The following is a 14,578-nucleotide window of genomic DNA, read 5'->3' on the forward strand; positions in this document are numbered from 1 at the left end:
TGGCCTTGGTGGCCAGCCATGTGGTAATGTTCATGGGGCAGCTAGACATGTAATCCATAGGTGATCGAATGATTTATTAAACCTTAGAAGACGTAGAAGGGCTAAAGATAGACATCAAGTCATTGGCAGCATAGAGGTCATGGAAATTCTTTTTTTTTTCCTAAGATTTTATTTATTTATTTGCCAGAGAGGGAGAGAGGGCACAAGCAGGGGGAGTGGCAGGAAGAGGGAGAAACAGGCTCTCTCCACTGATCAAGGAGTCCGACATGGGACTCGATCCCAGAACACTGGGATCATGACCTGAGCCAAAGGCAGCCACCCAACCGAGCCACCCAGGTGTCCTGAGGTCATAAAAATTCTAACGTGGTTGGGAAAATGAGGCAGAATATGGGGGAAAATAGCACTATGCTGAGCACAGAACCCTGAGGAGGAAGACTCAGGTCTCAAGACCCTGAGTCTCCATCAAGGACTCTCAGAAGAACTGGTTAACGAGTAGGAGTGCCAGGTGAGAACGAGGCTATCTTGGAAGCCAAGGAAGTGGGAAGTCCCAAGAATGAGATCATGGTCACCAGATCGAATCAACAAAGCAGTCCAGGAAGATAAGGAATGACATACAACCAGTGGGCTGGATCATCTAGAACTCACTGCGGACTTCTGGAAACAGTCGTAGAAGCAGAGTGCATGGATGGGGAGCGACGAGTGGATGGGGGCCTTCCACTCAGTGACGTTAGCTCGTTCACTAAGCTCAGGGTGCAAGGAAAGGAAAGAGGGAATACAAGGTCAAAGGAAGGTGCTTTGGAGGTGGAGTAAAGTTTGAGCATATTTCCAGACGTAGGATAAGCCGGGAGAGGTTGAAGGCACCACAGGGTGATAGGAGCGGATGGAGCAAGTCCTGGAGGCACCAGAGGGAACAGAATCGAGTGGAGGGGCTGGACTTGACCCTGAGGAGGGATACCTAATCCCCAGAGACAAGGGTGGGTAGAAGGGTGTGTGAAACGCAAGGGAAAGCAGGATGACCAAGCTGCAGCGGCACTTCATCCAGGGTGAATACTGGAGAGAAATATTAATGAAGAGCTTACCTGAGGATCCTGACTGTTTCCACAGGGAGGCCAAAATAATCTTCCAATTCCAAATCAATGGCACCCTTTCACCATCACCCTGGGATTAAGGAAGGATTGGACTTCGACTCAGAAAATGGGCAGTTTGTACCATATATTTTGGGCATGGAGTAGTTCGAGGTGATAACAAGGTCCAGGATTTGGATGTGGTCTGGTGCTGAAATGAAGCAGAGGTTAAGAGTCGTCGGAACTGAGGAGATCAGAGAAATCTGAGGCTAGGCTCCCAACAGGTGTATCATGTAGGAAAGACATTCATCTGCAAGCAACAGAAAATGAGAACAGTGGCTTACGTGAACAAGGAGGTATATGTAATACGAAGTCCAGAAATTGACAGATGTTAATGATAGTTCAATAACCTTTTGATGACAGGGTGACCTCCATCATCCATTTCCTCATGGTTCATAAATGACTGCCCCTGCTCCAGCCACCACATTTGCAGTCAAGGAGGGAAGAAGGAGAAGAGGTGGTATCGGCCATAACAATAACAGGTGTTCCCAGTTATTAGGAAAGCAAAAGCATTTCTGGAAAACACTGCCTCCCTCCCAGGAGATCCCCGCCTAACCCCTCTTGAAGTAACAGAGCACATGGTCTTCCCAGCTATAAGAGAACCAGAACTGGGCATGAGACTGCCATGATAGATTTACACCCCGAGGCTGGACACATGGCTGCATGGGACTAAATTCAAGGAAGAAGCAGGGACTGGATATTGGCTAGGCAAGCATGCAACCCATGACAACAGGTCTTGTCCTGCTCCACAGGGTTAGGACTTTGGCCAGTGAGGGAAGGGATGGAGAGGAGAGCAGCAGGAAGGTAGTCAGAGGCCAGAGCTTCAGGGTCCTTGGACTCCAGGCCCAAGTTTACACTGTGCTAGAAGGGGAGCTCTTAGCAGGATTTTGAGCAGGTGTGTGGCAGGTAGAGCTGTCCTCCAGGAAATGGAAGAGCCAGGCTTGGTCAGATGAAGTGGGGGAGCAGGGGGAATCACGGTACCAGTTCGGGTGGCAGCAAGGGCTGCCCAGCTTCCCATGCCCCGTTGAGGCCTCTGGGCAGCATGGACATGTGAACTGGGCAACTTAGAAGGATGCATTCTTCCCAGGGTTCCTGCCCCTACCAGGGCCCTATGGTCCCCCTAGAAAAATAGGCACAGCAACACAGAAGGATGGACTATGGGCAAGACACTGGTTGTGAGGGGCCAAGAAGGGCTGGAAAAAGCAGAACACACAGAGTATTTGGGGAGTGTTATCTCTGTGCAGCTTTCCCTGAGAACCTTTCATTGCAGTTGTCATTTTACATCTATCTGCAAGTTTCTTAGATGACATCTGTGTCTTCTGCTAGGCTGTGAACCCCATAAAGGCAGGAATTGTGTGCGTGTTGGCTTACAGTCAGTCGTCAGCATACCTGCACATAGTAGCTGGTCACTAAATAGGAAGAAACTGAACAGTCAGTCAGTCAATCAATCAGCGGAACAAACAGGCAATGGGCACGGAAGTTGGGAGTTCACCTTTGGAGACACCTGAGCATCAGCTCAGAGGGGTGAAGTTGAGTTAGGCATCAGAGCAGCAGCTCATTTGGACAGAGAAGAACAAGAAGATCTGGTAAGGAGAGGCGTGAGTGGGTTATCCCAACATTTTCTAGCTCCCTAAACCCCATTCTGTTAATCTACTCGCTCTGCGGTGGCCCCTGCCTGCCTGGGTCGAGGAGTAGAGAAGCAAGAAGCTGTGGGAGAGAGAGGAAGGTCACTAGCCTTCCCTGACACCCACTCCTTCCCCTCTGACTTACCAAGAGTCATGTAGTGGCAGCAGAAGGGTCAATCTCTATAATTAGGCGCCCTGCAGAGGGGAAGTAGTTGCAAAAAAAGTGGTTGTTTTAGCTCGGTTAGCAGTCTGGCTAGCTGAGAGGGAAGGCTCTGTTCTCCAGGACAGATGGCTTAGAAACTGGTCGCTGACTACGGGCAGGCAGGGCAGAAGAAACTGCTCAGGAAAATAAAGACTTTGAACCTCCCAAGAGGTAGTGGACTCTAGAACAATCTAAACTCAGCTCTGGCTCTTATCAGTTCTGTGGTTCTGGCCCTGTTACCCAACTTCTCTGTAAAATTCTGTCGTCAGTTCTAATGTGCACTTTTTTTTTCCTCCACACATTAACACCTCTGAAATTAGGATGCAATTTGCAGTCAGTGACAGGTTACAATATAGATGGTTGTGGGGGTTTTTTAATGTTACATGAAGTAATGGTAGGTCTTACAACTAAGGTGTGCTGGATTTGATGAAATGCAGTATTTCCCTTTTTCTGGATCAGCAATCATGTAGGTAAAGCCTCTGGCATGGGACCTGAGCATAATATAGACTCAAGAAAAAAATTTCTATTTTAACCCTATTACTTCAAGATATTAAAAAATATCTTCAGAGTCTCTGTGAATTGCTTGACTCCTTGCCTCAGACTCTGCATGAACCTTAGGATGTGTCCTTCCAGGACTTGGCTGTCTGGCTTTGCAGGTGGGACTGGGATTCAAAGCTAGAAGACTGGGGGAGGGAAAGGGCAGAGGGAATTAAGCAAGAGGAAAAATGAAAGATGAAATAGTAATTGATCACCTCATTGGAACCTTACAAAGGTGATTGAAATGTAGGAGATGCTGGTTCCAAGCCTGGGAGAGGCAAAAGATGAAGCCTAAGGACTGATTCAGCAAGGAGCAAAGAACAGCCAGAACAAATCATCTTTGCCTCGGAGAACAAGACCTGAAAGACTCAAGAAACCATGAACTTCGATTATTATAAAGTTGTGAGCTGAAAATATACAACTTTTTCTTTTCTTTTTTCCTTTTAATTGAGAAGATAGAGACCATTGCTTGATGCAAAGCTCCCTATTGATTTTTAAAGAAATGGAAGAACACTGTTAGGTCCCTGGCAGCAGATCTGGAAAGAATGTCTGATTTTGACCTCTGGCTCAGAATCCAGCTGTTTCCCCCACTTATTCCCCTCCCCCCCGCAACAAACACATACATATGTGATTTGCTCAACTTGGATTTTATCAATTTTGTTAAAATTTTGTTAGTGTATGAATATCTGGATGAATACTTGACTTTAATATTTGAATGTTTAGATTGGTTTTTGAAATGTTTTTTTGTAAAAGGATTTCATTACTTAATGGAGTAGGGTAATATTTACAGTAAGATCAAGGTTTGATCTGTATTGATCTGAAGAAGTTCTGCAGGAGGTCAAGTGTTTATGGTTTTGCAGGTCCCAGTTATAAGAATCAGGGAAGGACATTGAAATAGAAGATAAATAAGCTTACCAAGACGTTTGTGTAAGTAGTGATTCAGGATGTTCATTATTGGGGGGAGAATGGGCCCAGCACGCTTCCGCTGCGCAACTCTGCTCATTATTGGGGGGAGAATTACTAATGAATTATTCTAGGAGTAGAATTGCCCACTGTCCTGTTACCTTGAATAGAACTCATTTGAAAATGCTCCATTTTGTTTATAATTAACTATATGATTATATAAGTGTGGCCAATTCTGCTCAAGAAAGTATACAGCTGTATGACAGAATTAAATTCAGAAAATACAGATCATACAAAAATGCAGAACTGAGTTTTTGATCATAAGATAGCTTGGCAAGTAACAACATGTTTATAAATAATGTCTATGATGTCATTTGTCCTTTAATTTAATCAAGATGCCTTTTCTTTAGAGATAATTTTTGTCAAAACAGTCTGTGATGGAACTTAAATTTGAAACACTGAGATGGAAACTGGGCTGGTTTGATGTAATTTTAATTGAAAACATTCCATAGTGTAGGGTTAATTTGCTTGGTACTCTTGGTGAGGGCACGCAATGTTTATCAGCGAACTCAATGGAATTTTATGTTTTTAGCAGTATCTCATCTACCCATAACCTGGCCTGTGTTCTGGGGTGGTTTGTGGTGAAAACACCAAAAAATAGAGCTGGCCAGCAGGACCCTTGGGGTCAGCCCAGGCTTACGCACAGACAATAGACACTTAATGAAGATGTTACACTGTTGATACTTTATATTTCTTGAAAGTAATTTTTATCTCTTAATTCTAAACTTGTTTACTGCTTAGTCAGTACCTATCTCTCCGCTGGTTCTAGAAACGGCTGAAAGTGGATTTGCATGATGCTGGGGGTAGCTGGGAGAGGGTGCAGTGGCTTTGGAACCGTAGAGCCGCAGGCACTGGGGTGGGCAGAAGCTGCACCAAGACTGTGACTACAGACACGGATCCTCAGCCTGGAAGAATTCAAGCTTCAGTTTGATAAATCTGATCTGGGCCATCTCCAGCACATTTTATGTGCCTTATGTACCGTTCCTCAGACACTGTGGCAGTACAAATAGCATCTTCTGCATGATCCTAAAATAGCTGGAGATACTGCAGCTCCTTCTTGGGGGTCCCTGCTGGCGAATGGAGGCCAAGTGCCAAGTCCATTCGCTGCGTCCTAGCTGCACCAACCCGGACACGTGCCATGGAGTGCTGTCATCCAGGCTATGCTTGGACTGGAAAGACCCTGTCTTCTGCACCATTCTAGGTCTGAACAATCCTTTCTGGAAGGAGTAGGACTAAGCCACAGTGACTGGCAGCTTCCCCGGGCTCTCTTCCACTGTAGCAGAATCTCAAGGAGGCTGAACTCCCGCCAAGGCTGCTGCTGGTGTGTCAGCCTGGATGGTCCTGGTCCCCAGATCCTTTCACTTCTTCCAGAAGGTAAGCCATTGCACACAATGGCAGAGGTCACTGATTGCCCTTCTGTGGGAGGTCAGGGATGCCCCTACCGGCTGGGGCTTATCCCACCTGGCACCCCAACCCCCCCCCCCTTTTTTTTTGTAAGGAATGAACTAGGCAGAAGACATTTGGTTAATAGAGCCCTCCATCTTCCTACCTTCCTAACCAGCTCAGCATGCACTGCCTGGGGTGGGTCAGTGGCTTCCTATGTAGGTATTATAGGCAGTCCTCTTGCCATACCTCCCTCACAGGTACACACACTCACACTTATGCTCACACAGGCTCGTTCACCTGTGTGCATTTCACACTCACACACCCTTACCACCAAATGGGCAAACCATCCAAGGGTTGGGAACCATGCATGGCACTTCCTCAGCTTAAGAGATGCTCCTTTGCATCTACCCCTGCCAGCCCCCTAAGGATAATATCATTCACCAGGAATTAAGACCCAACCCTCCACCCTAAAACCCCAGGCAGAGGTAGAGGATCTGGCTACCTATGGGATTGCAGGTACTATCGTCTTTGTCATGACAGATTGCAGAGTGTCAAAGAAGCTTCTGAACTCTGGTCCCATACCAATGTGGACAGCCAGCCAGCACAGATGAGTTCCAGCTACTGGGGCGCCCCCCTGCTGCTAAGAGTGTGCCCACCAGCTCCTCAACTGCTACCCATAAACCCTGCTAGAAACCGCACCTAACTGCAAACCCTTGACTGGCATCCCCTCCCCCATATATATATTCAAAATGCTTGAGGTTAACTTGACCAGGTTTCTGTAATCAGCAAACCTATTTGAATAATAAAAATTTTCTGTTTACTGTAGGTATCCCAAAACTCACTTTTCCATTACCACCTTGTCAATGGACCCCCCCCCCCCCCGACATGAAAGCACTATTATTTGGACCCCAAAGTGAGCAAAAATTCCTCAGGAGACCATGGATTTGTTCTCTTCTGCTCTCATCCAAAGCTATCCTAACTCAACCCACCCATGTCTGCCTGTTGTAGAAGCCTCCCAACCATGTATATGGGCCCACCATGTTGCTAGGAAACTTCTGCTCTTAACGCCTGTTTTTCATAGACTCCAGTTCTGTGTGAAGCCAATCCATGTCCTGGGGTTACATGGCTTGGAGAGACGAACTCAATGGAAACAGGCATTGGTGGGCCTTGAAGTCTAACCGCTGTGGCTTGAAAGAACTCTAAGAGACAGGCAAACTCAGTTCTGGCCACTTGGAGTGGACACTTGACCTTCAGTGATTGGCATTTTCAAACAACTAGCCTAGGTAACCACTCAACAAAAACCATGTCATACCATCCCAAACCATAGGAGCCACTGAGGGCACCCTAACTTGAGGAAGATCCTCTACTGTGAAAAAAAATTGTAGCTATGATCAGACACCAGCAAAAGACTTGCAGTCGGCAGCCCCTGGACCAGGTCCTGCATCATTCTGTAGGGACTTCCAGGGTGCAGAGAATAGGGGATACTTGCTCTACCATGGAGACCTCCCCAGCATGTTCCCTGAAGAAAAGGCAGAGCATAGGTATTCTGGATTGCTGCCAGAATGCCAATGAAGAAGGACTGGATGTCAGGTCTTCTGGCAGAACATGCTTCAAAGTCAAGGTGAGGCCCAGAAAGACCCTGAAGCCTTCTTTATCCATCTCAGATATCAGGAGCCCCTGAAAAACTGGACTCTGGGATGGTCTTGGCCTCTTGAATTGCTGGTGTTATGGATGTCATCATCAAGACGACAAGTGTGATCTCCTGGACCAGTTCCGCTTCCAGCCATCATAGTCGCTACTCACCAAGGTCAGGTTCTAATCAACTGGGCCTCAGTTGGCACCTCAATCCTGGAGGCATAGTTCAAAGCTTAATATGTGCCCAATCCATTTTTCTGTCCCTTGTTTTTGTTTTTAAAAAGTGAGCCTAAAAATAAGTCCTACATTGCTACACACAGAGCTGATTTTCAGCCAGAACCCATCCTGCTCAGTAGGTGCTTGTGTAGTTCTAGTTGTTAAATATTTTTAATATGACCACGGCCTACACATCAGACATGACCGATTCTCTGCTTCTGATGAGTTTTCTGACTTTGCCAGTCTTTATATGACCCAGAACACACACTTTGCACAGGAAGTTCCGATTTCCAGCACTGTGAAATGTCTCCCCAGTCCCAGGGACCACACTCCACTGGAGGACAGCACAGAGAATGTGCAAGGACCCTGAGAATTCCCGGGGACCCCCTGGTTATCACTGGCCCCGGGGACCTCGCTCCAGACATGCTTGCTTCACTCAGGGGAATCAGCTTCTGGCACGTCGGAGGAAAACCTACCACAAATGTCTAGAGCCTTCAGGCTACAAGAGAGATAATTGCACAATGGTGGCATCATCTGGATGTCTCACCCTTCTCGGTGACATGTCCCTGCTGCAGTTGGGAAGGCCACTTTCTGGTTGCTGTAAAGTTGCAGAGGCAGCGGCTACTGTCACATGCTGCCTTCAGACACCCCTGACTCTGCACATTCTACCCAGGGAAGTGGAGTCTTGCCCCCACAGGGAAGTACCTGCCCCCACACTCCCCCAGCAAGAAGAGGAATGAGAGGGGTCAGGGTTGGCTAAAGGCTTACATTTTATTTATTCTTTTTTGTTATTTTTATTTTTTGGCCAGTCTTATCCCCTGGTCTTTCTCTCTTTGGGGCCTCCCCTCTGCCCCCCACCCCAACTTATAGAGCTGCCCCCTGGCATTTCTAACTTTCAGGCTCACCCTTGACCTTCATACTGGCCATTCAGGCAGCTCCCCAGACCTGAGAGACACCTGTGCTCTGCCCGGCACCTGTCTGGGCTGGGACCTCAGATGTCACAATAGCGTTTCCTGTTTCCGGGGGGTGTCTATGCCTGGCTGAGCTCAGGAAGATGTCAGACTGATTTCTTCCTGTCCCCCTTCCACAACTCCACCAGGATAAAAGGTTTGTGGGGCCACATGTCCTTCTCTCAGTTCACACATGTCTTGAGCTGTTGAAAGGTGGATGCCCACAGGGTTAAGTCACGGGAGGCTGAACAGAGCCTCAGAGCGTTTTACCTCAGGAGGACAGTCAGGGGTGATGCACTGGCAGCCACCAAAGGAGAGGGGTCCTCCCTGGAGCTGCGACAGGCAAAATTCACCTGAAAATTAAGAAGAGAGCTTTGGGGTGCCTGAGTGGCTCAGTTGGTTAAGCGTCTGCCTTCAGTTCAGGTCATGATCCCAGTATCCTGGGATCGAGCCCCACATCAGGCTCCTGGCTCAGCAGGGAGTGTGCTTCTCCCTCTCTCTCTGCCTGCCTCTTGCTCATGCTCGATCTCTCTCTCTCTCTGTATCTTTCTGTCTCAAATAAATAAATAAAATCCTTTAAAAATTGTTTAAGAAGAGACTTTTTTATTCTGGCTATTTCAGTAAAAAGCACATTAGTGAAGAACACCTCAAAGAAAAGGAAGGAGGCCTGGAATTTTACAGAGGCGGGTAAACAAGGGGGCGATCTTGGAGTCTTATGGGAGTCACAAGAAAGGATGGAGATGAGAGCTCTCTTGGAAACACTCAGGGCAGTGTGGTCCTTTGTAGTTAGCTGGTTTTCCATTTCCATTTCCGCCACAAAGTAGGGGAGGGGAGGTTTCATGGTTGAGGCTGCACAGGGCTCAGATGGAGTTCAACATTGTCAGAACCACATTTTGTTCAAGAAGAATATTGTTACCGAATAACTCTGAGGTGGTCATTATACTTCCTGAGTGGGATAAAGAAAGGCCTTTTTGGAAATAGTCCCTCCAGGATTCTCGCTGGTGTTGTTCCTGCAAAATTGGTGAGCCATCTCTTAAGAAGTCGGGCAAAGGTCGATGGTTTTAAGGTCTTAAGGATCAGCATCTTAAAAGAGAGATGCCCCAAGTAGAGAAATAATGCTATAGAAGTGGTATCAGAGTAAGGAGCCAGGAGTTGAACGTTGAGAATTAACCAGTCCAGTGGATTCCAGAGGTCCACAGAAGAAAAACCCAGCAATATCACTGAGTTGCTTGAAAAGCACCATGCTTTTGGTGGCATTGTCCAAAGTCTTCAAAAGCACGTGTGACCCAAGCATTTTGTCGGACTTCCCTAGTCCCTAGCTGGTTCAGGGAGAATTCTAGCCCATGCATGGTCTGCTGCAGTGCTGGGTCCCTTGAGGTTAATGCCAAGTTATGGGGCTTCAGCTCACAGAGCTTCTTCGGATTCTGGGGAAAGACCAGCTGCAAGGCAATCGAGCGTGCTTCATTGACAATTGCTCTAGTCTGCGGCTGACTGCCCATGCTTTCGGGGAAGCATCAGAGGAAAACAAAAAAACTATCTGCACGTGACAAAATAAAATGGCTGTGGTTAGCCTATTACTGACAATTTTCTTTCTTTTTTTTTTTTTCTCTTTTTATTTGACAGATAGAGATCACAAGTAGTCAGAGAGGCAGGCAGAGAGAGAGGAAGAAGCAGGCTCCCTGGTCAGCAGAGAGCCCGATGCGGGGCTCGATCCCAGGACCCTGAGATCAGACCTGAGCCGAAGGCAGAGGCCTTAACCCACTGAGCCACCCAGGCGCCCCTGACAATTTTCTATTTAAAAAAAAATTAAGATTTTATTTATTTGAGGGATGCCTGGTTGGCTCAGTCATTAAGCGTCTACCTTCAGCTCAGGTCGTGATCTCAGGGTCCTGGTAACAAGCCCCACATCAGGCTCCCTGCTGGCCTGAATCCGGCTTCTCCCTCTCCCACTCCCCCTGCTTATGTTCCCTCTCTCGCTGTCTCTCTCTGTCAAATAATAAAATATATTTTAAAAAATCTTTTAAAAAATATTTTATCTAGTTGAGAGAGAGAGAGCACAAGCAGGGGCACAGCAGAGACAGAGGGAGAAGCAGGCTCCCCGCTGAGCAGGGAGCCCAACTCAGGGCTCGATCCCAGCACCCTGAGACCATGACCTGAGCGGAAGGCAGAGGCTTACCCGACTGAGCCACCCAGGCGCCCCACTGACATTTTTCTAAAGTGTAAGATCTCTTGGGTGTTCATAACAGAAGCAGGACAACTGACAAGGACATTTGGTCATTTACAAGGTTATTAATAATATTAAAAAATAAACTCGATTCAGAAAGCCTTGTAGACAAAATATTAACACCATGTCGAACTCTATTTTCAAAGAGGAGCAGATATTATACCTAACTTATAAAGGCAGACTCTTAACCCACTGAGCCACCCAGGCATTCCCGGAATAAGTTCTATACATGTACATATGAATATAACTCCACAGTTAGGTGATAAGACATCCAGTGGAAAAACTGCCTCTTCCCCTCCAGAAGATGTTAGATTCAAATGAAGGAAGTTGTAAGTGAGTTACCATTTGGAGACCCTGCTGAGTTTCTGACTGACAACATCTACTATGGTTGGCTACTCTCAGCTACAGCAGTGCCAAGAAAAGACAGGGCCAGTGAGGGCATTGGCAAAGCTCTGGCAATTTCCCACATAACACACAGTTCTGGAAATCTGAATGTAAACACCTATTACCTATATAACCTGGGACAGGCTAGGTTGCATCTCTTCCTACACAACTCATCAATAGTAACGGTTAGATAAACCCAAATATTTCCTAGCATTTCTCTTCTTACAAAATGAAAGAACAAATCATATGTGGTTTTTCCTTTGGGAAATCTCAAAGACAGTGGTAGGTGCAAAAGCTATCACTCAGGATCAGTTTGGGGGCCCGGGCTCTCTGCTCTGCAGGGGGCCTGCTTCCTCCTCTCTCTCTGCCTGCCTCTCTGCCTGCTTGTGATCTCTGCCTGTCAAATAAATGAATAAAATCTTTAAAAAAAAAAAAGTTGTCAGGAGATTTGAATAACTGAATAAGGCATTATTCAGTTATTATATTATTATATCATTATATATTATATTATATATTATTATATATGATATTATATATAATATAATATATAATATATATATCATATATAATTATTATATATAATATAATATATATTATATTATTATATCATTATTATTATATCAGGATCCCGCATTCCTGAGAAATAGTACTTGGCTACTTATTTAAAGTGACAATAAAGGATTTAAAAAATAAACAGAAAGGGTAACATGATTGTGGAGAATCATAGCTCCTTCTCAAGAGAGAGAATTTTGTTCTTTTTTACATAATCAAGGACCTCAGCCAGTCAGCATAAACCATAGAAGGTTCTGGTAAAGCACACAATCTTTGTTACCTAGGCAAACCACGCAGAAGGTAAAGAATCATCTAACAACCTCATATTCATTTCCTATTGCTGCTCCAACAAATTACGGCAAATTAAAGAGCTTAAAACAACATAAACGTATTATGTTACAGTTGTAGGGGTCAGAAGTCCACAATCAGTCTCAAAGTTAAGATGTCAGCAAAGCGACTTCTTCTTGGAGACTTTAGGAGACAATCTATTTACTTGCCTTTTCCACCATCGAGTGGTCCTTTTCACTCCTGGCTCATGGCCACTTCCTCCATCTTCAAAGTCAGCAGCACTTTATCTTTCAATGTCCTTTTGCTTCCATTGTTATATGGCCTTTTTCTCATTCTGACTCTCCTGCCTCTCTCTTATAAGGACCCTTGTGATCCTTATCACAAGGCCCAGGGGGTGATCCAGGATAATCTCCCCCATCTCAAGGTCCTCAATTCAATCTGCAAAATTCCTTTTGCCATGTAAAATAGCATATTCACAGGTTCCAGGGATTGGGTTGTGGCCATGATTAGGGGGCCATTGTTTGATCTACCACAAACTTCTTATGAAGGGCAGATAAATAATTTTCTCATTTTAACAGAGGAAACCAAATTCTAGTTTCCCATCAACCTACTGGATGCCAAAGCTCTTTTTGAAAATCTTACAAATAAATCCAGCCAGCCAGCTTTAACCATAACAGATAAAATTCTCTTTTCTAGAACATTCTATAACTTTCAATATCCACCCCGGTGGCAAATATACATTATATGTTAATGAAAAAAACTTTTAATATCCATTCTAATTATATCCTATGCTTTCTTGTTTCTCATTCAAACAAACCAGCCATTTTACTTTAGGACAAAACCACTCTTTTTCCTTAACAAAACACATTCTGCATGGCTCAGTTCCCAAAATTCCCCCTTATTTCACTCAGCCATCCTTTCCCTGGACCTCTCTCCTCTTTTTTCTCTATGGCAAAGAAGGAGCCTCCCTTCTGTGTACCCATAAAGCCTCTTCCCAATGGAAGGACCTCAAGGTATCTGTGATAATTTCTCTTTTAGCTTCTTCTTTAGTGGTTTCTTCCCATCAGCATTTAAACATGCTCATCTCTGCTCCCCTCAGGCCCTCACCTGACCAGCCCTTCTTCTCCACCTTCCTGTCTTGGAAGTGCTACCTGTGCTTATTATTCCCATACTTTATCTCCTATTCACACGTTAAACCCACTGCCATCTACAGGTCTCTTCACCAATCCCTCCACTGGTAGAGCTCTCTCCAAGGTCACCAAGAGTCCCTCCTGTTGCCATATCCAACTGATGCCTTCCAGTCTTGTATTACTTGATCCCCCAGTAGCTCTGGACTGTCGCCTAGCCTCTCTCTGGAATTGTGCTTGTCGTTTTCCTCCTGTCCTCTGATTGCTCCTAGGTGGTGTCCATCTGAGCAAACAGCCCTACTGTCTAACCAGGTGCTCATGTCAAAAGCCTGCTTTTCATCCTATGATCTCCCCATCTAGATCCATCAAGTCACCAAGTACCACCTTCTAAAAACTATTTTTTTCTAACTGATTCATTCCCCTCCAGGGCCCCTGTCACCATTTTAGCTGAGGCCACGTTTTTCCCTCACCAGGATGAAAACAGCCTCCTACTGATTCCACTACCTCCCATCTGGCCTTCTTCCCATCCGCAGTGTGCAGAGGGTCAGAGTGTTGTTTCTGAGCAGTACACATCTGAGCTCCATTCCATGGCTTCAAGTCTCAATGCCCACTCCTCCCAACTCACCCCCACTGCCTTCCTGTTGAAACCCAGCCTACTTAGCTGTCCTGTGGACCTTTGATTATCTTCCCAACTTTATCTGGTGCCAGCTCCCCTCCTCAAATCCTGCCACTTGCGACGACATGGATGGACCTCAAGGGTCCTTCACTAAATTAAATAGGCAGAGAAAGGCAAATATTGTATGTTCTCACTTAAATGCAGAATCTTAAATCTCTGAGCCCTTTGAAATAGAGAGTAGAATGATGGTTGCTAGGGGTTTTGGATGGGGGAAATGGAGAGATGGTCAATGGATACAAACTCCCAGCTACAAGATAAACAAGATTTGGAGGTCTAATGTGCAGCATGGTGACTATAATTAACAATACTGTATTATATATATATATATATATATATATATAACATTATATATTATATATATATAATACAGTATTGTTATATATATATATATATATATATATTGAAAGTTTTTAAGAGACTAGGTCTTAAATGTTGTCACCACACACACAAATCATTATGCGAGGTAAAAGATGTTCATTAACTGTATTGTGGTAGCCATTTTGCAATATACATGTGTCTAATCATCATACCGTGCACCTTAAACTTACATATGTTGTGGGTCAATAATTTCTCAATAAAGTGGAGGAAAAAATAGCAATAAAAAATTTCTCTTCTGGGGCGCCTGGGTTGCTCAGTGGGTTAAGCCTCTGCGTTTGGCTCAGGTCATAGTCTCAGTGTCCTGGGATCAA

This window comes from Meles meles, chromosome 9 (genome assembly GCF_922984935.1).
Source record: "Meles meles chromosome 9, mMelMel3.1 paternal haplotype, whole genome shotgun sequence".
NCBI lineage: Eukaryota > Metazoa > Chordata > Mammalia > Carnivora > Mustelidae > Meles > Meles meles.